The sequence below is a fragment of the Acanthopagrus latus genome, chromosome 15 (assembly GCF_904848185.1).
Source record: "Acanthopagrus latus isolate v.2019 chromosome 15, fAcaLat1.1, whole genome shotgun sequence".
NCBI lineage: Eukaryota > Metazoa > Chordata > Actinopteri > Spariformes > Sparidae > Acanthopagrus > Acanthopagrus latus.
Genome location: NC_051053.1, coordinates 23,703,314 through 23,726,676, shown reverse-complemented (window position 1 = coordinate 23,726,676; position 23,363 = coordinate 23,703,314). Strand labels below are relative to the sequence as shown.

The following is a 23,363-nucleotide window of genomic DNA, read 5'->3' as shown; positions in this document are numbered from 1 at the left end:
CAAAAGTTGTAAATCTGTGTAAATTTAGTGTGGACTGTATTTGTATTTTCACATTTAACTGACCCAATGATTAATCAATACTGAGAGTAACGTTTTACAAAGAAGTTGTTGGTTAAATGGACCGATTGAGACAGCAGGTCAGAAAATGCTCATTTGTGTCCTGTTGGCAGTGTGTGTGTGTGTGTTTGTGTGTGTGTGTGTGTGTGTGTGTGTGTGTGTGCGCCTGTGTTCCTGTGCATATGTGTGTGTTTGTGTGTGCGTATGCAAGGTCAGCAATGGGGTCATGAGTGTTTAGTCTGTGTTTTTTTTCTCCGGAGTGGCGACTCCAGCTTTCTGTTCGTATTACAGAGATTTATAGCTGTACCGTCTCAACAACGGTGTGTAAAATGACTTCACACTGTGTCGTCGAGCTTTAGACACAAGCACACCATAGAACAAAAAACTACAAGAAAAAGCATACACTGTGCAAAGGAGAATTTTAATTTGATAGATTCAAACAAACTCCTTTCTTACGTTGACATTATCATGTTAATGTTAGCTCTGACGAAAGAGGCAACTTTGATAACATTGAATCATCTTGAACCCAAACACTAACACATGAACCTACACCCTCACTTACATATCTAACTCATGCCTGGCCCCCAGAAAGCTTGCAGTACTATCAAAATACACACTCCCTCTCCCACACAGCTTGGCCTCCGTGGCTCCAGCAGGCGTAGTAATGGCTCTGGGAGCCAGACTCTGTCTCCGTCGCCAGGCCCCGGCTCCAGCCCCTGCGTGTGCGACAGCAATTTCCTTAAGAATCCACAGCGAGCGCAACACTTCTCCTTTTATTTTTACAAACACACCACTGACCCCCACCACACACACACACACACGCCACTTCTGAGAAACACAGAACAGTCACTTGCAATTACAGCTCATCCAGGAGTATGATGTACAGTCCTGTCAAACAGCCAGCAGGCCCACAAGGGAAGCAGAGGGTCATTTTTTTCTCCTTCGACCGTATTCAGTCTCTCTCTCTTGTTCTGAGACATAAAAATACACAAAGAAACACAAGAAATTGATTTACCTGAAATGTGGATAACATGGAATTTATTGTTAAACTCTCGCCTTATTTTGTTAGGGTTAAGGGCCATACACACAAGAACGATTACTATAGTAACTTAATATATATATTTTGTCATGCTGTCAAAATTGAATTTACCTGAGACATACTGACATATAGTGTGTTAAACGAGTTGTATAAAGCCTTTTGTGGCTCCAGAAGAAGCTGCGTGTCATTTGATAAGTGTCCCCAGTGATGTCACACAGTGGCCCAGTTGCATTGTGGGTAGTGTAGGCACCAGGGTGTGAAAGGCAGTCCACTAGTCTAACATTACACTCCTGTAACACTGCTGGACTCATTATGGACAGTTTTAAAACAATGCCTTCCTCCTTTTCATTTCCTGGGGTCTTCTTTTCCCACAATGCAACTGAACCACTAAGTGACATCACCGGAGGCAGTTTATCAGATTACATGCAGCTTTATAAGCTTAATACTTAATATTCAATGCATCTCACATAATTTACATTTAAATGTTAAATCAAATGTTGCTTTATGAAAAAAACGAAGACGTAATAAACAAAAATCTAACTTAAGCAATTTTTCTTGGGCATCGTTAACCTTAGATAGATGAAATTGTGCTAAATTCTGAGTGTTTTCCTTCATTTAAGCTTCTTTCAAAACATTAGAGAAAATAGTCAATTAAAAGATATGTTAGTAGAAGAAATTGGAAGCAGTCACAAGGTTGAATTTTATCTCTAGACATTATTTTATGGCATCACAACACTCTGTGTGTGGAGCCTGTTTTTAAATTCAATATTAATGTCCCAAGAAATTATATAGAATTGCTGATTGCTGATTGCTTATCTACACTCATGTAAAGCCCCATCACATGTCGTCTAACATGTAACACGCATAAAAAGGTCCAAACATTTGCAATTATTCATGACAGATCTGACATAAACAGCTTATCATCTGTCTAAAGCCTGCTCCAAACAAATCCACTGGTGATCAACCAACCTGATTTAATCTCCCACTTAGATTTCCAAACAAACCACACAGACCTGCATGTGCCACACACACACACACACACACACACACACACACACACACACACACACGCACACACACACACACGCACGCACGCACGCACGCTTCACAGATCTGAAGTCTTGAGTCCGTCAGCAGAGAACAAGCAGAAGTTTATGAGATTAGACGTTTGGCATCAACTATCAAAGCGAGCAACAGCAGAAACTGTGTTCCTTAAGAAGGGATCTGTGTGTTTCTGCCTGTGTGTGTGTGTCTGTGTGTGTGTGTTGTGTGTGAGAGGCTGGGGGTGTGTGTGGCCCTATCTAAACAATCCCCAGCAGCCCCTTTGTTGGCGAGTTGCTCCAGGAGAGCGTGTTGATGGAACCGCATCGATGTTCGGATTAGGGCACGCCTCCGTGATCAAGTGCTCAAACACTAGATAAGAGCGACAGAAACACCCTTTAATCCTGGCTAACCCTTTTCTAAATAGGATGGGATCCTCGCAGGCTCACTGGAGGGCAGGAGGGGTAAGAATAGCCCAAAGTTAAGCAGCAGTATGGCTGGGATGCTATGATTTCTTTTGTTAGAAATAGCAGAAAGTAAAGTGCTCGGAAGATATTTGACAAACATGATTAATGTGTAAAAGATAGTTCGATATATTGGAAATAACTCTATCGTCTCTGTGCTTGGAGGTAAACAGTTTCCTCTGTCAGACGAATCAATAATTTACGTTTTATCTTTTCTTTTTGATAGTTTCAGAAACATTTGATGCACTATGTGCTGTGCCTGACAATGGTTTGTGGAGGGTAGTGTTGGGCAATGCCTGCCGAAATTGGCATATGATGATGTCCACAGTGACACACTGTGATGGACAAGTACATTGTTTGGGGAAGGAGGGAAGTAATTTGTGTGTTTTTTTAAGGTTTTTTTTGTGTCCCCTCTGTTGCTGCGAGACAGCAGCTGATCATTCACTGTTGTCAGTGTTATTTCCCACTGTTGCTCTGACGGCAGCCTCTAACTGTCTCATCCCGTGGAGAAGATGGTCTCCCTTTACCGCAGAAATACATCCGAGTGCCGTGTTTGAAAGTCTTCGTCTCCGCACTTCATGTCTGTAACTTAGCTGTCTTTAACCTCTAAAACTTGAAACAAACTAGCTGCACTAAAGGAAAAAAGAAAACTTGAAAACAATGGAACAATTGAAGGCCTGGTTTGGTGAGAAAATAATAAACGTGACGTGGAAATGTAACATTAGCTCACTGAGGAGCAACAAACTCATTTTCATTTCCTTTCTCACATGTCAAAAACAACAACTCTTGTCTTGTGGCAAATCTGAGGGGACACACTACTTTTTTTGTGCTCTCTGGTGGAGCCGCCTTTTAAATCACGACACAGTAATCGAAGGCTGTCAGCCATTGATCATGGACATTTGGCCCAACCCTAATCTATCAAATTTAGCTTTAAATTTCTATCTGGCTTATGTTTATAGGAAAAATTCCCCCTTTTGAACAAACAACCAGTGTTGTTTTTTTCCTTGACAGTCGTGTAAACTGAAAGACTTAGTCCGTCCAAGCATGGCAGTTTCACATCAGAGCTAAATGCAGCTCCAGATTGTTTTTCTCGTGTTTTCTTTCTGGTGTTGTGGCTTCCAATCATTTATTGCAAGTCTCTTGGAACGATCCCATCCAGCCCTCTGAAATCCACTGCTTTTCCTTTTCACTGTAAGTCAGAATTGACAGGAGGGAGACACACACCTGATTAAAGGTATAGGTGTGAGTCAGGTGTTTTTTTTTATCCTTTCCAGGGTAGAAGAACTGACAAAAAAAAAAAAGAAAAGCTCCATCCATTCCCAAGTTTAGGTCGCTCTTTCTCTCCTTCCATTTTCATTTTCACCCCTGGTTTCTCGCGCTTGTGCCACAAAACTGTTGAAATTGGTTGCTAAAATACCTTTGCTTTAGCAACCTGTCAGCTTCAGGCTGATGTGTGAAAAGGTAATACAAGCTAGGCCTCTCACTGAGGGTCCCCCCGATCCCCCACTCCACCTTCACTACTACTTCGATAGCTGCACCAAATTCACACTATTCTTAACCAAAGAAGATCACAACCCAAGTGTTTTAACACCTCATTAGAGAACAAACAATCCTGAGAGTAGTTTTTGTTTGTGGCACTCAGTATTTGTCTGGTTGTCAGAATGACAGAATATTCAGGGAGTCAAAAATAATAAATGTGATACATTTATTTCCCATCAGCATCACGTCTGCTGAAGGGAAGCTTCAGGGAGCGACTGTGGACAGTAACACCTCACAGTGTTATTCAGTTCAATAACACTATAATTAATGTTTTAAATGTTAATCATTTGTAAGGCTTGAAACAAAAATGGGTTGATACATTTCCCTTCAGTAGACTAATTGATTAATCAGAAACTATTTTGATAATGGACTCATCATTTTTGTCTTTTTAGTGTGAGTGTGAGCTATTTTCTGCATTTCTTTGTTTATATATTGTTATAAATTGTTAATATTATGAGGTTTTGGAGTCCAAGTGCAAATAATCATTTTTACAGCCCTACATTTTTCAGTGATTGTGTAAGTGAAGCTGTATCACCCTTAGAGGATTTTTTATGAAGCAACTGTCCTTTCAAGTTTAAATGTCAGTTTTGTGATGATATGTTTGTACAGCGCTGTGCTCATGGTCTAGTCAGGCTTGGTTAGGTTGAGGAAGACTTCATGGTTTGGCATTCCTGGTTTTGTCGCCACTGACATGGCTCCAAAATGTCCCGACATTGTGACAAAAATATCCAATTTTGGAACCACAAACACGGCTGGAAAATGTTCCTTCATCTTGTTACAGATGTGCATTTGTTTCACGCTCACAAATGCCAAAAAGTCATCTTGAAATTTGGTCTTTGTGATATGACACGTGTTGTAGAAATGTTGGTATGATACATATGACACCTAAAAATTTGAAATGTATCTGTGGTTTGCAGAATTGAAAGATGCCAACAATTCACTCCAGTAACTGGGCTGTTTGATAAGTCTTTAATGCATTTATGTGTCACCATAGCTGAATCTATATCTAGAGTGTTTGCTTAATGTTATCATTATTTTTTAACACAGGGCTGTTTTAGGAAGGAATTATGTGTCTGTGGTTGTTCTTATAGATGTATCTGTGTGTAACCATTTGAGAGTGAACCGACTTTAAAACTTTAGGGCTGTATTAAAATTCAGTGACACACACATACATCGTTAACATCCCTTAACACCCTAGTTGACACTAAGGGTGGGAATGTCCGCTCGTAACGACGCTAAACAAACATTTCTCGTAGACACGCCTCGTCCTTTCTGAACTTAACGACTTAAAGCACTCAATTAGGATGACACGAGCTGTTGACAAGAAAAACGGCAAGTCATTACACCTCAAACATGACAACCCCTGAGCGCCCTCACAAACGAGGATTGTTAATTCCTGCCTCTAGATTAAAAACACCTGTTGGTAAACAAGACAATTATTCTGTTCAGTCCGATGGGGAGCGCTGCGTTAATCATACATGCATCCTCCCCTGTTAAAAGGCAACCTGATATCTCCCCACAGAGTTCTCACTGATTAACTCGATACTCCTGACTGTTTAAAATTCATCCCACCAATGAGCGAGAAAGTGATCTCCCGTGTGTGTGTGTGTGTGTGTGTGTGTGTGTGTGTGTGTATACAATTGTGTTCTCTCCCCAAGATCCTGGAAAGTGTATGCATAAAATATCCCAGAGTCCCTGGCGTCAGCACAATTAGCTGTTAAATAAAATACCTACTCCTCGACGCTTTTGCAACATTTTAATTAGACGAACAAGCTGAAGTGAGGGCCCGTTTTAGTAAAATAAACAGCACTGTTTGCCAAGAAAAAAGCTCCCTGGAGGGAAAGGCACTAAGTGAGGTTGCTTGGGGCAGGAAATGAAGAGATAGCGGCAGTTTACTCGAGGAGCTGAAGGATGTTTGTTTCTTCAAAAAAGGAGAAAATGTGTGAGCACTTCTTTAAACCAGCCATGTTTATGTTTTCCATCTTCCTACCACCGCAGGTCAGCATGTGTCTTAATTTTACATCTGAATAACAGCAATCTGGTTTATGACTGACACTTAGATCACATCACAAGGCTCTGAGAAATAATTAGTTCTGTCAGCGTTAACAAATATCAAAACATGTCCAACAAATATATAAAAAAGCATCATAGTGCATAGTGACAGTAGTTTTAACAGACTTGAATCAGGGCTGTGAAATACAGGGACTTTTACTATGTGTTCGTCTAATAGCTTTTAACCAAATGTGTTTATATTAATTGTTGACATGCAAGCAGCCACACAGGCTTACAGTCTAATTCAGGGGTTAATTGCTGAACACTGCATGTTTAGAGCACATTTAGAGACATTTATTAGTTTCATATCCAGGGAATTGAATTACAGGTAGAGTTGTTATGGTATGATGACATCTCAGAAAATATCACGTTTTTACAGAAAGCAGTTTTGCAATTTCTTCATTTGCCAAAATATTGTGTCCTGGTTGACATGAAAGTTTACTGATTATAGTCACAAGTAAATTAATGAAGATGCCATTGTGCTTAACACACAGTACACAAACCTTGTTCTATTTCCATTAATTAATTAAAAATCTAAGTTTGAAAGCCCTCATTGTTGTGTCAGTTTTCCCTGTGCCATCAGTTTTTTAAAGGTATTATAGCAAAATTAATAATATTGTGACACACTAGATTTACATCAAGTATGGTGTCTTTCAAAAGCACTGCTTTGATACTTGAGAGTTTGTCATCTCATGTAATGTTCTGTGCACTGAGTAATATTTATATTAAACAAACGTTCTCTGTGTATGATACACTCTCCACCCTGTCACCACCTCCACCTAACAGTATGTATGATGGTAATGTTGTGTAACTCTGAGCTGCTCTGCACTGAAATGCGCTGAAGTGGAAGTGGAAGTCGAAGCATGAACAGATATTTTGAGACGGATTTGCCATAACCGCTCAGGTTGACATCCCAAAAACGGTTGCTTGAACATTTTGTCTGCAACAGGAGCCGAGTGCCTGTTCCAGGTTACATTTCCTGCCCTGACATCTGCTTTTTTACCTGCGGTAACAGAAAATACTGACTCGAAACCCCTTTTTGGAAGACTTCAACTTCCAAACATTTCTTTTCTTCTTCTGTTCAGGTGCATGTGAAACATCTGTGGATGTATAAAATGTGGATTCTGGCAGAGAAAAGTAGTGCAGGATAAAGGGGGAAAGGAAATCTGCAACACGCAGTTTGTGTTGACATTATCTGTGTCAAAATCCAGCATCAAAATTTACTTTCACACATCAGGGTCTGGCTTTGCTTTATTGTCTCATAATGAGATTTCTCCTGCACTTCCTTTTTTCTGCCTGTCCATCTTGTCCACCTGTAGCGAAGATGGAATGAAATCATCATGTCTTTCTTTGCTGTTGTCGTACACTTGTACATAAGCCGGTTCATTTGAACTTTTTTCTCCTCTCATTCTTTCTCCTTTCAAACTATTGCTCATCACATCACTGCTCTCCATTTCTTGTCATCTATTCTCACTCCCTTGCTCCGTTGAGATGGTCATTCTCAACATTTCTTTTTTTTTTTCCCAGAGACTTTCAGTTTCTCGCTTGCATTCCCATTTCACTCTTTTGACAGACTTTCCCTTGATGTGACAACTGGCATACTGTCACATCTGTAATCACGTTGTCGGGGGCCATTTTCAAACATTGTCAATCGTTTTTGCTCCGTGGTGGCTGTCAGGCGGGAAATATGTCCAAGAATCGAGAAAGAGTATTGTCAACACATAAGACAAGAACTTAGGGGTATTACAGGTATTTTTTCTTACTGAGGTGTGTCTGCAAATGGGTGCAGAAATGTGGTGCATTTTTTTCAGTATTTTAATTTGCAATTGACTCTGCCAAGGAGGTCATGTTTTCACCCACACCTGTTTGTTTGCTTGTTTGTTTGTCAGCAGGATTACAACAAAACTACTTAACAGATTTCCATAAAACTTGAATGGAGGATGTGTCTCAGCCCAAAATTAACCCCTTTAACTTTTGTTTTGGATCCAGACAAACAGAAAGATTCAGGATTTTTTCCCTTACTTTGTTTAACAGTGTGAGTTTCTCAGTGATTAAAAAATGGATCTTGAAAAAAACCAAAAACAATCTGGTGTATTTAGGTGGCTGGTAACTCTGAGTGACGTGAATCTAAACAAACATCCAGGTTAAGTGGATTTAAATCTATTTCATTTTATATTAGTTTATTAGTTGATTTAATTTAAAGGGTATAGTTGGTTTCTACTGAATGCCATTGTAGTCTCCTGATTGTTACGGATACCCAGTGTCACTTATGACATCAAAATGTGTTTCTATACGAGTGTTTCTGGCTGTTATTCTCCTTGTATACAAAACTGAATAGGAAACGTGTAGTCCTGTCATTTCTCCCTGTAGTCTGAACTGATAAATTCTTTGTACATCCAGCCAAAAATGTCCTGGGCAAACTCAGCACATACTGTGGAAAAGAACGATAACTCAGACTCAGTAGGCCTCATGTTGTAGCTTCATCATGGTCTCAGATACTCCCACACAGCTGGACACTGAGTGCTTACGTGTTCTTGAGCAAGACACTGACACAGCTTGTAACATGAGACTGAACACACAGTTGTCTTCTGTATGGTGCTATGATATTGCAGAGGACTGTGCTCACATTATGTCCACTGGGGGGCAATATAACCCCAGTGGTAAGCCACTGGTGGGCCAGAAGAACTCCCCCTGGATGTCCTCAGGTTTAGTGTCAGCCTCTGAGGGACAAAGTGGAGTGAGAGAAGCCACTCACACCAAGTATGTCAGCCTCTTTATTTATTAATTAATGATTCCTCACCAGTAGTGAAATAAATAGTTTTGCAGTGGGTCAGTAAGTGAGTAGCATCAAAGTGAAAGTTACATTATTTGCATCAAATAAAACATTATAGTTCTATGGAAAGGACACAGTGTGGTCTGGTCTGTGTTGTTCTCTGTAGATTAGTTTAAGTCCAGTTTTTTTTTTGTTTGTGTTACTGAAAATGGGTCCTCTAGATGTTATCAGTGGACAGTGGAGAGAGCGAGGAGAGATGAGAGAGCCAGATAGACCGAGCTGAGAGGGTGACTTTAAAAAAGGTATTCCAATGCAGTGACTAATTACCTGTTTGAAAATGTAGCCAGTAACGTAATCTGTAAGTATGACAACATTAAACCCATGTAGCTTGATTACCGTCTGTTACCTTTGGATTACCTCAATACCAAACATGTGCAAATAAAGACAAGAGATAATAAGATCAGTAAGATAACTTTTATTTAATCTTAATCACGAGAATGTATATCACTGTTAGTAATCCTCTTTTTACTAAATGCATCTGTAGTCTAATTTAATCTTTTTCCTGTAACTTTACTGGAATACAGTTACCTTATTTTGTATCCCAATTATGTAATTCTGTTACTCAACAAGCCTGTGGATTTATATTGAAAGTGGTCACGACTTATATTAAATTCTAACTCAGAGACAGTATTAGATCAGGCTTCATAGTGACAATGATGCAGCACAGAAAGGCAGACTTTTACTATTTGTTGTAAAAAAATGATGCGGTTATTTTGTTTGTTGATTTTTATATCTTTGGACAAATACATTGTCTGGTTTTGAGCTTCTTGAGTATCCAGTAAAATCGTTTCTTTTTTCTTTACTTCCTCCCTCTCCACTTCTACTTTCTCAGTTCTCAGCGAGTGTGTCTCGTATCTTTGCTGCAGCTATTTACAGCCACATAATGCCGGCTAGATAAACTCTTTTGATGTGCCGCAATCTCCGATCTCTTCCCTCTGTCTTTGATGGGAATAGGTTTAGACATGGCAATCAGGACGTATTCACGTGAAGGGCATTGATTGATTGTTAGATTATCTTTCAATGCAAAGTTTGGATTTCTTCCTTTAAAAGGGTTTATTTTGAACATGGTCACAATCAGCCGTGTTCTCAGCCAAAATAGTTTCCATGGTGGGAATTAGCTGCAGACACAAAGTAAAGTGAACTCAATCTCAGAGTTCAGGCTGCCCGAAAAAGGTTTATGGCCTTCTAAGAAATTATTTTTGGCCTTCTGCGGGCCTCTCATGTGTAATAAGATATTCTGTTTTGATGTTTTTTATTCATCTTGATAATTTTTGAGTGATTTAGTGATCTTGAGAGCAGCTTTAAGATTCATTTTGGCACAGGAAAGTTGACACAAAGATGGAAAATTTGGTTCAGGAACATACCAAGAGCAATAATTATGCTGAAATTTCTCTACACATATATTGACGTTTTTTTTTTTTTTTTTTTTGATATAAGGACAGCACAACTGCTCATAGAGGCTGAAAAGGCAAGACAGACAGACAAACAATAGTGATGTCAGTCTGCCTCCAGTGACAGATATTGTTTTTCAATACTGTGTTCTTGATTCCTGATAGATAGATAGATAGATAGATAGATAGATAGATAGATAGATAGATAGATAGCGAGGGGGGAGAGAGAGAGAGAGAGAGAGAGAGAGATGGGGTGTGTGATAGTTCGTCAGTCCAAACAGAGTCATAAAGTGCTGCATGGTTAAGCCTGATGAATTAATAACAGGGAGGCAGATGGGTCCCAGGGGCACTGTGGGAGCAGAGCAGCATGGAGAGCAGAGAGAACACACGTTGATATCACACACACACACACACACACACACACACACACACACACACACACACACACACACACACACACACACACACACACACACACACACGTTTCTAGGTCTGTATGACATCCATATAAACAGTCAGAAACTCATTTGCATCCATATAAAGTGCAGGGCAGACAGTGACACGTGTGCATGTACTGAATACAGACAGACACACACACATTCACACACCAGTCTCAAGGTTGAAAACTTGATCCATAGTAACAATGTCACTCGTCACAGAGGATCAGATTTCACATTTCAAGAGTCACATGCACATTTGTAACATGAAATATCACATGTATTCAAAATCTTGTTGTAATCTGACATTAAAGAATGAAAATAGCAAAAAAAAGTATAATGCAACAGCATTTTTATGTCAAATGGTCTTGATTTCACTTTTATTTCTCAGAAAATAATGCAGAATAATTCGCCCGCTACTATAAATCTGTTGCATGAAGTAATATTCTTTCTTCTCTCCATTTCTATGAGGTGCAACAGGACAGCAGACTACACGCTGTAAAGCGCCAGACACAGGTTGCGAAAACTTAAAAGGGAGAAATGAGTGAGAATTTGGGGAGAAAACCAGTAGAGGGCAATGAAAAAGTCTTCTGGGAAAATCTGGATGGTTGGCAAGTTTGGTTCGGCCTTCATGGAAATGTTGCCCCCTTTGCTATCATATCCGTGGACGAGGGACTCGAGTGTAGTTTCATATGGGACCAGAGGATTTTGTACCACTTTTTTCAGAATGAACAGAGATCGCCTCTGAAGCTATCCTTGTCTGGGCCTCTTCATCAAAACACAACGCACACAGTGCCAGTCACCAATGGTTACGCCTCTACTTTGTTTACTCAAGACAATGGTAGTAAAGAAAGTGTTGATGATTTCTTGTTATGTGTTGATGCTTTCGCAGACCTAATGAAGGCCAGTAAAGGTCAAACAATTGATAAATAAACTCAGCAAAGAGGTGTGTTTTTCATAGTAATTGTTTTGTCTTCTGCGTAACACCCAGCAGTTCAGCTCTGTATATGCGAGTGCTTGTGCGCTCAGTTTACAGTACCTGCAAGCCCCTTTATGTGTGAGAATGAGTGAGTGTAGCTGGTGCTCAGGTCTAATGATCACCATCTGAATCACTTTAATTGCCAAGTTCAATTAAAGCTGCTTGGGTCTACAATTTATTGTTGTTAAGATGCACAAGACTTATCCGACTAAATCATCAAGTGGGGCTCCCATCACACTCTTATTTTCTCATTATCGCCTCTTTTGCTTCATGATCTGGTTGTTCTCCATCTTGCTGACTGCCCAAGTGCTGTAGAACACAAGTAACTGTGGTTGAGGGAAACCAGCAGCGTGCTTTATTTTGACCTGCCAAACTCCCGAACACATGCAGCTTTATTTTAAGGTGCCATTAATTACAATAGACACGGTGGCTGTGTTACAAATCTCTGGACTAGACTAGTTAGCCTTCTAGGCACTGGATTTAGAGTAAACTGTGTATTAAGCCTCTAGGTATAAAATCATACTCCAGCTGTGAATACAACAGGAGCGCTCTCACTTACACTGCAGAACATGGTCTAATACATACAATGGACTCACCAAGGCACTGATATAGCATAATGGCGGTTGTGGGCGCGAGCTGATGACACACCAGAATGAGGTGCCAGCGGAGGCTGTGTGGTAATTTACGATGGGGAGACAGGTCAAGGTTGTCATGTAATCTTCTGCCTGATGGAAAGTGTGTACGTGTGGTGGGAGGGGAAGTAGATGGTGTACGTACATGTGTGCATACAAGGGAGAGAAAGGAACTTAATTCAGGAACTGGTGTGTTTATTTGGAACCTGTCTGATCAGGTGAATTGTATGGAAAACAGAGTACCTGGGTTAAGATGTAAGTAAATCTTGCAGTAAATCTTGGAGGGTGATTTGTGGGTTGTTATGCTTTGGTTTACATGTTAGAATAGACAGTTGTATCCTTCTTTTATTTGATTGTAATTACAGGTATTTAATTGAGATTTATCAAGGACTCCTTAGTTTCTGATCTGGGCCATGACAATACAGTTTTTAGCGGAAATGTATAAAGGATAAGTTCTACCAAAAATAAAAACAATTCCCATTCTGAAAATCAGGTGAAATTCGGTAGTCCACCATACACTTTTGGAGCTTCACAGTAAAGCAGTGTTGCAGTAATCTCCCTAACAATGGAAGTAGATGGGGACTTGATTCAAACATAAAAAAACAACCAAAGAAACTGACGTGGGTGCTCAAGCTTGACCGTGTGTTGAGGATGTAAATGTATTTTCAAAGCTAGTTGTATGGAGCCATTTTATGTTGTATCCTCCAAGTCCCCATCTTCTTCAATTTTTACAGAAGCAAGATGCAACGTTTTCCATCAGCATCAGGGTGAGTAAAAGGAACTTGACCTTTAATAATAAAGACCTATTACTCACGGCTTCATGGTTAGTGGTTTAAAAGACCTGTACTGAAACCTGGCGCATGATGGTTTTAAGGGTCACCACCCCACCTGAAACCATTTAAGCAGCCTGGTTTTACTGGAGAACTTAGCAGGTATAATTAACTTTATGGAGGCTTCTCATCCCCCAAATCTGATAAATCTTCTGATCTTCATCTGATCTATGCTTCTAATGATACTTTACGTGGCCTGAAAATCGGTCAGACGTCATATATAATCAATACAGTACTTCATTTCAACTTTATCAGTGGATGGGCTGAAAAAGGATTTTATACAAAGGGACTGAAACTCTGGAGGATGTTCACCTGATGTGAATTGACTCTGATGACTGAAGTCTTCTATTATCCTCATATTGACATTTGAATATATATTATATATCTTATATAATTATCAACACTAGGATGATTACAACAAGCAAAACCCTTTTTAATACTCATATGGCATCAGACTATGAACCTGTTCTTTGAAAAAACAATTCATATTCATAAACTAGGTGCAGGAGTACATGTTTTTTTTGCGTCTGCTTGTGGACTTCCTCCCATGTTTCTCGGCTCATCGGATCATATCTAGAGGTTTGCTGCCTCTGCCCCTCACTCACCAACTCTCCTCAACCTCCCTGTTCTCTCACTTTCCTTCTGTCATCTGACAGAAGCAGATCTCAGCCTTCACCAAAGCAACAACTTGGTAATGACAAATTAATCCCGTTGGAAACAAAACAAAATATCTATATTTCATCAGGCGGCGGTGAGGGTCGTTTAGTGTTGTCACAACAAGTTACGTGTTAAAAGGCCTTTGCTCCGTCTTTGGCTTTTCAATCCGCCAAGTTGAATAATTGAAAATATTCTCGCTAACTGTCAGGCCAGGAGATGTGGAGCCGAGGCACCATCTCTGTGAGTCTCGCAGCTTCTCGTCTCTTGTTTTCTTAAGCTCTGACATGGCGTTGCCGCATGCCTCTACGCTGGCGTGTGGGTGATTTCTCAGTTGGGTTACACATGGCATGAGTGTGGGAATATTGAGGCTGCCCTGCATCGGCTTTGCCAGCCAAGAAGTCTCCTCACAGCCTTGGATAAATACGGGCAAATAAAACACATACAGATGAACAGACATACGCAAAGCAGGGAATAAGCTCTGGCATACGGACAGCTGAATGTGAAGAGCACCACTGGCACATGGTAGATTACTTCTGAGACAAAGATGGCAAAGGCTGGAGAATTTGGGTTGCGGCATAACACAGTTTGTTTGAGCACCTTAAGTGAGAAATTTCTCTTTTTGCTTCCCAACTTAAAAACAGATGAAGAAACTGGAAAGAAAAGGACAAAAGGGTGCAGAGCATGATGGGAAACGTGAGGACAAGAAAAAAGTTTATTACGCAGAAACAATCAAAGTAGGTGTGCAACATGAGACCAATATAATGTTATTTTTTTTTAATTCATTATTTTTTAATTAAAGGTGCAATAGTTTCAGCATTTATAAATAAAGCCAGTGTTTTTTGTTGGAATTTTACTTTGTGGCCGTTTTACAAATGCAGAAGTCCTTTTAGCTCCATAGGGAGAAAAAAAAAACCTTGATGTACACATTCAGTCACAGAGACTCCGCTATACCAAACCTGCATGTCTGTGAGTCTGTATTTGGGCTGTCAGGCCGATGGCAGTCATGCATGTATGCATTTGTGTGCATTGTTGATGTGCGTGTGCCAGTTTCTGTATGTGTATGCATATGCATGCGTGTGTGTGTTGGCAGCCAAACGTGGAGAGCAGGAAGAGGAAGAGGCTAGATGGTTGGAGGGGGTGTTTATTTATTCATTACCCAGCGGCCTCCGTGGTTTCAGGGGGACATGGCAACACTTGTCCTGGGCCCTTCAGCACTGGTCTGTTTGTGGCCTGCTTTGGCCCTGCCAAAGCCTTCAGCTCTCACCTCCTTTGCTCCCTTCTCTTTTCTTCTTCTGCTTTGTATTCTTTTTCATTTGGACCCTGCTCAGGCTTTTACCATTGTGTTCACTTATAGTGCTCAGAGTTGCCTTTCTTATCTTTGGTTCTCTCTCACTTTCTTTCCGCTATTGTGACTTTCTAGGTAACACATAGTTAGTCGTTAGTCGTTTTGTCATTTATTATTTTTTTGTGCTGATTAAACAAGACGTAGCATGTTTTTCTTTACATGCTGTTGTTTTGGAGAGCCTAGACTGAGGCAACAGCCTCTGTCGCTCTCATTTACTTGACTTCATTTCCTAGCCAACATGCCTGTACTGTTAAGTGTCAGTGTATGAACTTGTAGTTGAGATAAATGGCAAAGAGATTTTTATCTGTCCTCAGGGAAAATGTGGGTGTTTATTTGTCTGCTAATAGTCTCACCTACCAGCAAAGCCCATCAGCAACTGTCTCAGGGATACATACCTCGTCTTGACTTCTGTGATTCTTTCTGAATGAGACTTAAAAGTCAATGTTCTTACAAAGTCAATTTTTAAAGGGACAATCAGAAATACATACATACTTTCCCTCTGAAAGTCTCGATTTAGCTTCTGTGAGGACATACTAATAATACAATTTATCACAAAAGACAAAGAATAACATATTGGGGATGGACTCCTATACAAACATAACGTTAGCTCATGCTGTGCTCTGCGTGACCTGACTGCTCTAATCTGCCCCATGGTGGGAGTTCATCGATTCCCATAACAAAAGACCTGAGCCAGGCATACATCTTGCTCTTGACCCTTCCCTCGATTCTCTGCCCAAGCTTGTGTTCAAACCCCAACCCGATCAATGGCCATACTGGGGGATCAATTTCTCAGGCTTTGGGGTGTCAAATGTGATATGGCATTACTTTGGCTGGTTGGCGTAAAGGAGGCCGGTCAGACTGATGCTTCAAAGCTTTTGGTTCTCTTCATCAGTGAAACCATTCAAATCAAGATTCAGATCGGTGCTGTGAGGTGATGAGAGGGAAAGAGATGAGAGGGGTCGCCTGGCTGCCCTCCTTTTGTTTTCAGAAGCTCATTTCATTGGTACAGTCACCTTTGATTGATTGAGTTGATAATTTGTGAAGTATCTATGTGACCCATGTGCTTCATACGTTTGTTTGCATCTTTGTTGTTAAGAAGTGGTGTTTCTAAGCTGCACTCTCCAAAAACATCGTCTCTCAGAGAAAGAAACCCCCTATTGCTGCTGCATGAGAACGTAACCACACCTCCTGATAAGTGATAACTTTGACATACTGGTGGCACTAGATGAAGGTCAGGTATCACCAAAGCTATTACCATTCATCTTCAGGGCACCATGGATGTCTGTCCCAAATGTCATGACAATCCATCCCATAGTTGGCAAGACATTTCTTCACAAAACCAACTATTATCACAGTAGGCTTCATCCTTTTGGTACTGTAAATGTCTGGACACAATTGAAACAATCCAGCTGTTGAGATATCTCTGCCGGACCGTATTGATGGATGTATGGACTGACGTGGCCAAAACACATCTCTGACGGCAAGAAATAGAAACCAAGGCCTTGCTGAATCTCATCAGTTTCTCCATCGTGATGCTTTAAACTGCAAGAGTTGTGACAAAATTTCATAGTATGGTGGAAGCACACAGAGAGACACATTAATCCAGGTCCCTGCCCTGCAGTGATGGGAGGGAGGGGTGTATAGGTCTTGCCCAGGAGGACCGTGGTCTCACCCACTCCCCTATTCTCCCCTGGAGCTGCACACACACATTACACACACCTGACAAGGCAACAGGGTCATTCTTCAGCACGGTCCAGAATAGTTCTCTGATGGCTAAGATCAGGTCCAGAATCACCGTTAACTTACGTTCCACTAATACCTAAGTGTGTTTGTTTTATTGATGTGTCGATAGATTACTACAAATATTTATGTTGTAAAATGTTACTCTGCGAGGAGAGAGAAAAGAGTGCGGCACTTTTTTCTTGGAGTAATAATGTAAATCGATGATTGAGTGTTAAAATCAGTGTTTATATTTGAGTACTTTTGAGTACATATGGACCAAAATAACTAAAAAATGAGTGATTGGCGATTTGGCAGCAAAAGGCACTCAAGTATGAGTGAGACCCTTCTTTGTTGAGTAGACACTGTTAAATTATGAATAGATTAGGAATGTGTCTCCCAGTTTATGTCTGAATGTAGCATTTTCCGATTAAGATAATATGATGTAGGAAATGGTGATATTATTCAGGCTTTAGAAGTGATCACTGGACATACATACAGTGAAATTGGAATATAGGTCTTGTGAGAGACTCTCTCTCTCACAACAAATGTGGGAATGACAGATTGCTAATCAGAATATGTATGGCTGCATGTACATGGGACACTTAGTGGAATATTTGCTGCTATTTCAACAGAAAAAATATTATATAGAGCAATAAAAATATATATATATTTTGCACATGTAGATGTTCTGTTCAGACGCTCTCTGTAGAGCTTCATAGTAATGCAGATTTTTTTCACATATTTTACCTTTAGCAAAAAAAGAAATCAAGATTTGATATTACTCTTCGCCATGTTTTAATTCTGACTATATTTTGATCACTTGTGTGGCCTTGATTCTCATTTTCTTTCGACATGTTAAACCAAGGTTCCAGTTTAGGACCAGAGCATAATAAGCAACCGGCATCCAGACAAAGAGAGCAGAGAGGACAAAACGCATAAGGAAACTGTATGAGATAAAGTAGCAACCCCTTAAAAGAAGAAAGGGGGGAAAAAACCCCACAAAAGTATAAAAATTTAATTGAAAAATAAAAACGATGTTAGCCCATAAAAACATTCTAAGTGGGCTTGGTCGGGCTGTGTATGGCGGGAAGCCGCATGATGTACCTAAGGCACTGCAAAGTGTTAACATGAAAAACACATCAGAGGAGACGAAGCAGGGAGGGGTGGGCGGCCTGTGGGGGTGTGCATGCATGGAAATGCAGACATGTGGCTGATACGTCCCACTTTGCAATTAGTGTGCATGATATGACTGCTGGTATAAACGATGTGGGTCAGTTCTTCTTTTAAGGTGTGTGTTTCTCAAGAAAACAGTTCAGAGAGTCGGTTACGCACATCTGGTTACGAACATAATTGGCTTAAAACTTACATGCATATTTTTTCTTTTTATGTACGTTACAGCTGCTCATCTCAGCATGTCACAGTGGTGGGTGATTGATCGTAGAGGTGACGTTCTTTAACAAGAAACGTTCTTTTGTATAAATAAACTCGTCAGCAAACTGGGGCTGCGGTTGATAAGAGGATTGAGACGAAGTAGATTTCAGTGAAATTGGATCAGGTATGGTCATTTCTTGGCTCAGAGGAGGTGATGGATCAAAACTACATTCTGATGCCATTTAGAGCTGTCACTGCACAAAGTTATCTGTGTCACTGTAGAGACAACATGCCCTTCTGTTATTTTATAACTGTTTAAAGTGTTTGCACAGATTAATAAATCCAATCAAATTCACATAGATTCCCTGAGAACCAGTAACTACTGACAGATTTAGTGCCAGACTAGCGAGGTAAGTTTTAAAATCACAAGTCTATCTCCTTTTAATTATAAAAAATATCATTATATCTCTTTAATCCTACTGGATTGACTATTTTTATTTATGAGTCCATCTGATAGGTGCTGTTTGGTAATTTCTCATTTCAGCACAGGGTATTTTTCATACTCGGGGAGGCGTGTCATCTGGGATCCATTGATTTCAGCCACCTGCACTCACTCACTCAGTCAGGATTGGGCGACACCCCTTTGCCAAGTTAGTAAGAATGTTTGCTTGAGCTTTGTCCACCATTTTGTACCCTGAAGAAGACCTTGAAGGTCGGAAATTGTCTGTGTTTTGTTGTTCTGTAAGTAGCCGGGTTTCAAATGAAGGCCTAACCCTAACCTAATTCAGGTATTTCTATTCATGCTCCACACGAGTGCCTGAAGTTTATTTCCTCACATATGTTGACGCTTTTCTTCAAGAGCACCTGTGTTTTTCCTGAGTTTGAGCACACGATTACCTCTTTTCACAAGTATTAGAATGCCTTTATTCTCACGGCTTTGTTACGTGATTTTGAATCCCTAATGAAGGCGTTATGCTGAACTACACCTGGTAAGTTTTTGATGATGCAAAAATAATTTCTATGTACTTTAATGCCCCGTAAGTCATGGTACACATTACTTTGTCCCAATGAAAAATGGTAATCCCTACGTATGTTGACATTTAGGTCATAAAGACCTTTTTCCAGATATTATTTTGTCCAAACTATATCAGCAAAATATCCTAATTTGGTACCTTAGACTTGTACAAAGTAAGCAAAATTAAATGAGATAACTGATGTTTGAAAGGTTGAAGATTTGACTCCTGAAATGAAAAGTCAGCAGTCAATTAGTGGTGCACAATTACATTTCCAGTGTGCATCATGATAAAAACTGTTTTGTGCCAAACAGTAGTTATGCTGATGTTTCCCCCCTTCTAGTTTAGTTGGAAGACAACAGTTTCAGAAACAGTTTTTAATTTCCTGTGTGGTGGAGCGAACAAAGTTGAAACTTGTCAACCCCTCGACAAGTCTAATTGGAGAAATGAAACGCCTGGAGCAAACTTTTAAACAAAAAGGTATTTGTTTTCGAGGCGAAGGTGTGTGTGTGTGTGTGTGTGTGTGTGTGTGTGTGTGCACGCTTTTCTCACACATTCTCCTTTTTATTTTTTTGATGACGGAAAAGGGCATGTTTGCTCTGCATATCCCGGATTCCCAGATTCTTCCGCCACAGAGGAACGACTGAGGCAAAGTAAAGAAAGAGATGAGCAAAGAGAGAAGAACAACTGGTGGAGGAATTAGTCAGTTAAATATCTCAGGGACTTTCCCATCGTTGTCTCCTCTGAGTGTTTACATCAAAACCCGTCTAAGCATTAAAGTTTGCAGGAAGCCACACAGGACCCGCAATCATACAGCAACACTGACAGGAATGCCCTGAAACTATTAACACATGCACACACTTTCTCACTGCTTGTTTCCCCCCTTCCCGTCTTTCCCTCACACACAAGTTTAAACAGAATAATATAACGGGAGTAAACACAGGCAGATGTTGTGCTGTTGGTACACGCAACCTTTTTAAAAGAGCATTTCAGAGCCTGCTTGCATTTGAGTCTGTTACTAGTGGGCAAGTCCCTCATCGTCTGCAGTCAATACATCCATTTACAGTAAAATATGTCAAACCGATATGAACTCCAGAGGCCTCTCGTTAAAAGCTCTGGCAGCGGCTGTGTAGTCACCACTGAGGTCATACGAAGCCTTAACCCTGCACCCAAGCTCATGTTACGCCACCTATCGTTCAATCCATCAATGCTACAGGATCAAATAATATCTGAGGATCTCATCCAGAACCTGTAGCTAATAGCCATCTCGGCACGCTCGGCTCTGGGACTCATAATGGAATGAACAGAGCTGTGGACTTACTGCCGTTTTGGCTCGAGGCTGTAATCAATTTCCCCTTGTCAGGGGCCGGGCCACGGAGTTCACTGTTTGCAGGGTTTGATAAGAGGAAGCCGAGCAGGGACCTTTAGTTTGGCCTAATGTCAGGTTCACCATCTGATAAACAGGCTGATTTGATCTCAGTGCTGCAGGGAGGAGATGACTGCTGCTGCACTCAGTGGAATTCTTACTATTTGAGAGTGTGTATGTGTATTTATGTGTGTGTGTGTGTCGTGAGCCTACAGTTGGCTTGTGTCTCTGCAAGTGAATGTGTTAGGTTGATGTAGACTTGAGGTATAAACCTGCTGTTAGTCTATTGTTTCATTGGCATCTCCTCTCGTACTGCATTATGAGTGTTAGCATTTTCAAAATCCCTGTCTCTACGGTAAGAATCAGCAACTCACCCTGACTTTGTCACCAATGGTATGAATGTAAATAAGCTTGTGTTTTTTTCGTTTTTACCTTTTAAGCCATTTTAATGCCAGGCTGACGTACAAATGTTTCACCAAAATAAGTTCCACCCTGTCACTATTTTGCAGGGGCACCAATGTTGCATCCTCGGCTTCAGGCTGACCCAGACAACTGTGTTTGGTTTAAAGAAATGCCTGATACAAGAGGGATAACTGGTGCAGCCAGACCTTTATTCAAAACTGAAACTTAGTGGGCTGGTAGCTAAAAGCAAACATCTTTTGTACTGAAGTGTGTTGTTCTTGTCCAAGATGGTACTTGGATGGACGTACTGCGCAAAGTTTCACTTGCCCACCATGCTTAGTTTCTAAAACAGATAACAATTAGAGATCCTACACATTTAAAAAGTATTTTTACCACACAAAAAATAAAATGTCATAAACTTCTGGTGGATCCAATTGAACTGTGGTCCACTGGCCCTACTTTGCAGCCCTGATTTGGGCCATCAATGGAAACTTGTTAAAAGATGTTATGCCTAATATTTGTAAATCCTTAGAATTTTTCAAGGATTCCACTGTTTGTTGCCAGAAACTCTCAACACTCTAAAAGAACAAGTCCATCCTCTGCAAAATCCCAAAAGTTCATTGATCTTTTCCCAGATAACCTGTATGTTTTATGAGAATAACACCTACTTGATGAGTTGATGAAGTTGTTATTTATTGGTGATGGCGATTAAAAGTTTGATGCCTACTTTAGATTCTTGCTTTCAGTTGCATTCAGGACACCTCTAACATTCTCAAACAATTACATCACCACATACATACAAACAAACAAACAAACAAAAAAAACACATCTTGGCTTCTATAATATAAATCTGCGTGTTTTCATGCTGGGTAGAATAACATTTTGCTTTACTCATCTTCCCATAAGTGCTTCTTATTATGAGACTTTTACCACAGTGCCTTGAATGTCTTCAAGTGTAAAGTAGGGGTCATGTAAACTTTTAGTGTTTTGTCTAATGCTCTCATCCATCTATCCCGCCATTACTTCCCCCTTTTAATTGCCTAAAACACTTCAACCACTAAACCCTCAACCTGTTCACATTAGATGAGCTCTGTTTGTGCTCTGATAACCTCTCTCAGGCGGCTTCTCAACACGAAGGCTGATGAGAGGGTATATTAAGGCTGTTAAACAGTTGAGGAGGGCTGGGGGCTTCTGGGAGCCCAAAGAGACAAGAACCTTTATTGGAAATGTAATTTTTGTTTGTCTGCAATTACCTCCCCACTCATTTGTTTTACAGACGCTGTTGTTATAGTGAGGAGCGAGTATGCTGGATTCTCCCAAGGACTGCTCTTCTGAGAGGCTGCAGTTTATTACAAATGGGAAAGCTTTCATTGCAGATTGCCCCAGCGCTGCACAGAGGTACGTGACCCATCTCAGGCGCACTGGGATCGACTATATGGGGTTGGATTTACTCACAAAGTGCACAGACAAGATGATAGTGTGTGTGTGTGTTTGCAGACATAAACATCAGAAATGTATTCATGAGGATTGTGTTTATAAATGAGGAGATGTGGGTCGGATGTGATGAAATGAATGTAAGAAAAGTCTGTTTTTACAGCACACCATGAAATGTGTCCACATGGTTTAACACTGTGTTATACAGTGGGCTGGTTGACATTAAGCATGCATGAATTTCCATCTGAGATAGCTGAGGTATCTTAGCCAAGATCTTTACAATTACACAGCAGTAACATGCATGGATCATGCTACCAAAGGTACAGGAGAGGAAAAGGCCTCTCAAGAACCCTGACACGTTATTGTTTGTATGTCAATGAGTCATTTATTAATCCTATAAACACAGAATAGCAAAAATAGCCAAAATATGATCTTCTCCAAATTCTAACCAGGTGTTTTCTCTGCCTAACCCGAACCAGATCTTTGCACAGTGTTGTCACAACATAAATCAAAAATTTAACCGAAAGACTGTCGAGCAGCAACTGAAAGAAACGTAAAGCTTCACAATATCTTTGATTTGTGGAGACATACGTTGGCATTCCCCAGATGGTTAGAAACACGTCCACAAACTAAAGCTGTAATGTTCCTCCATATCTGCAGGATGTATAAACAGTCAACTGTATGAACCTCATAATGTGATAATATGTCAATGTTGTGTCAAATTTTATGACCGAGAAAGGCTTTAATATGCAGCTTAAC

At 40.4% G+C, this 23,363-nt stretch overlaps 1 protein-coding gene across 2 annotated transcripts in view; it reads left to right on the top strand.

Annotated features, from left to right (window-relative positions):
* Positions 1-23,363, top strand: part of LOC119033769 (homeobox protein Meis1) — a 217,620-nt gene that overhangs the window by 7,706 nt on the left and 186,551 nt on the right. For both annotated transcript variants that reach the window (XM_037124299.1, XM_037124301.1), the window contains exon 3: positions 22,447-22,568. The gene's annotated coding sequence lies outside the window, so the exon portion shown is untranslated. The remainder of the gene's footprint in view (positions 1-22,446; positions 22,569-23,363) is intronic.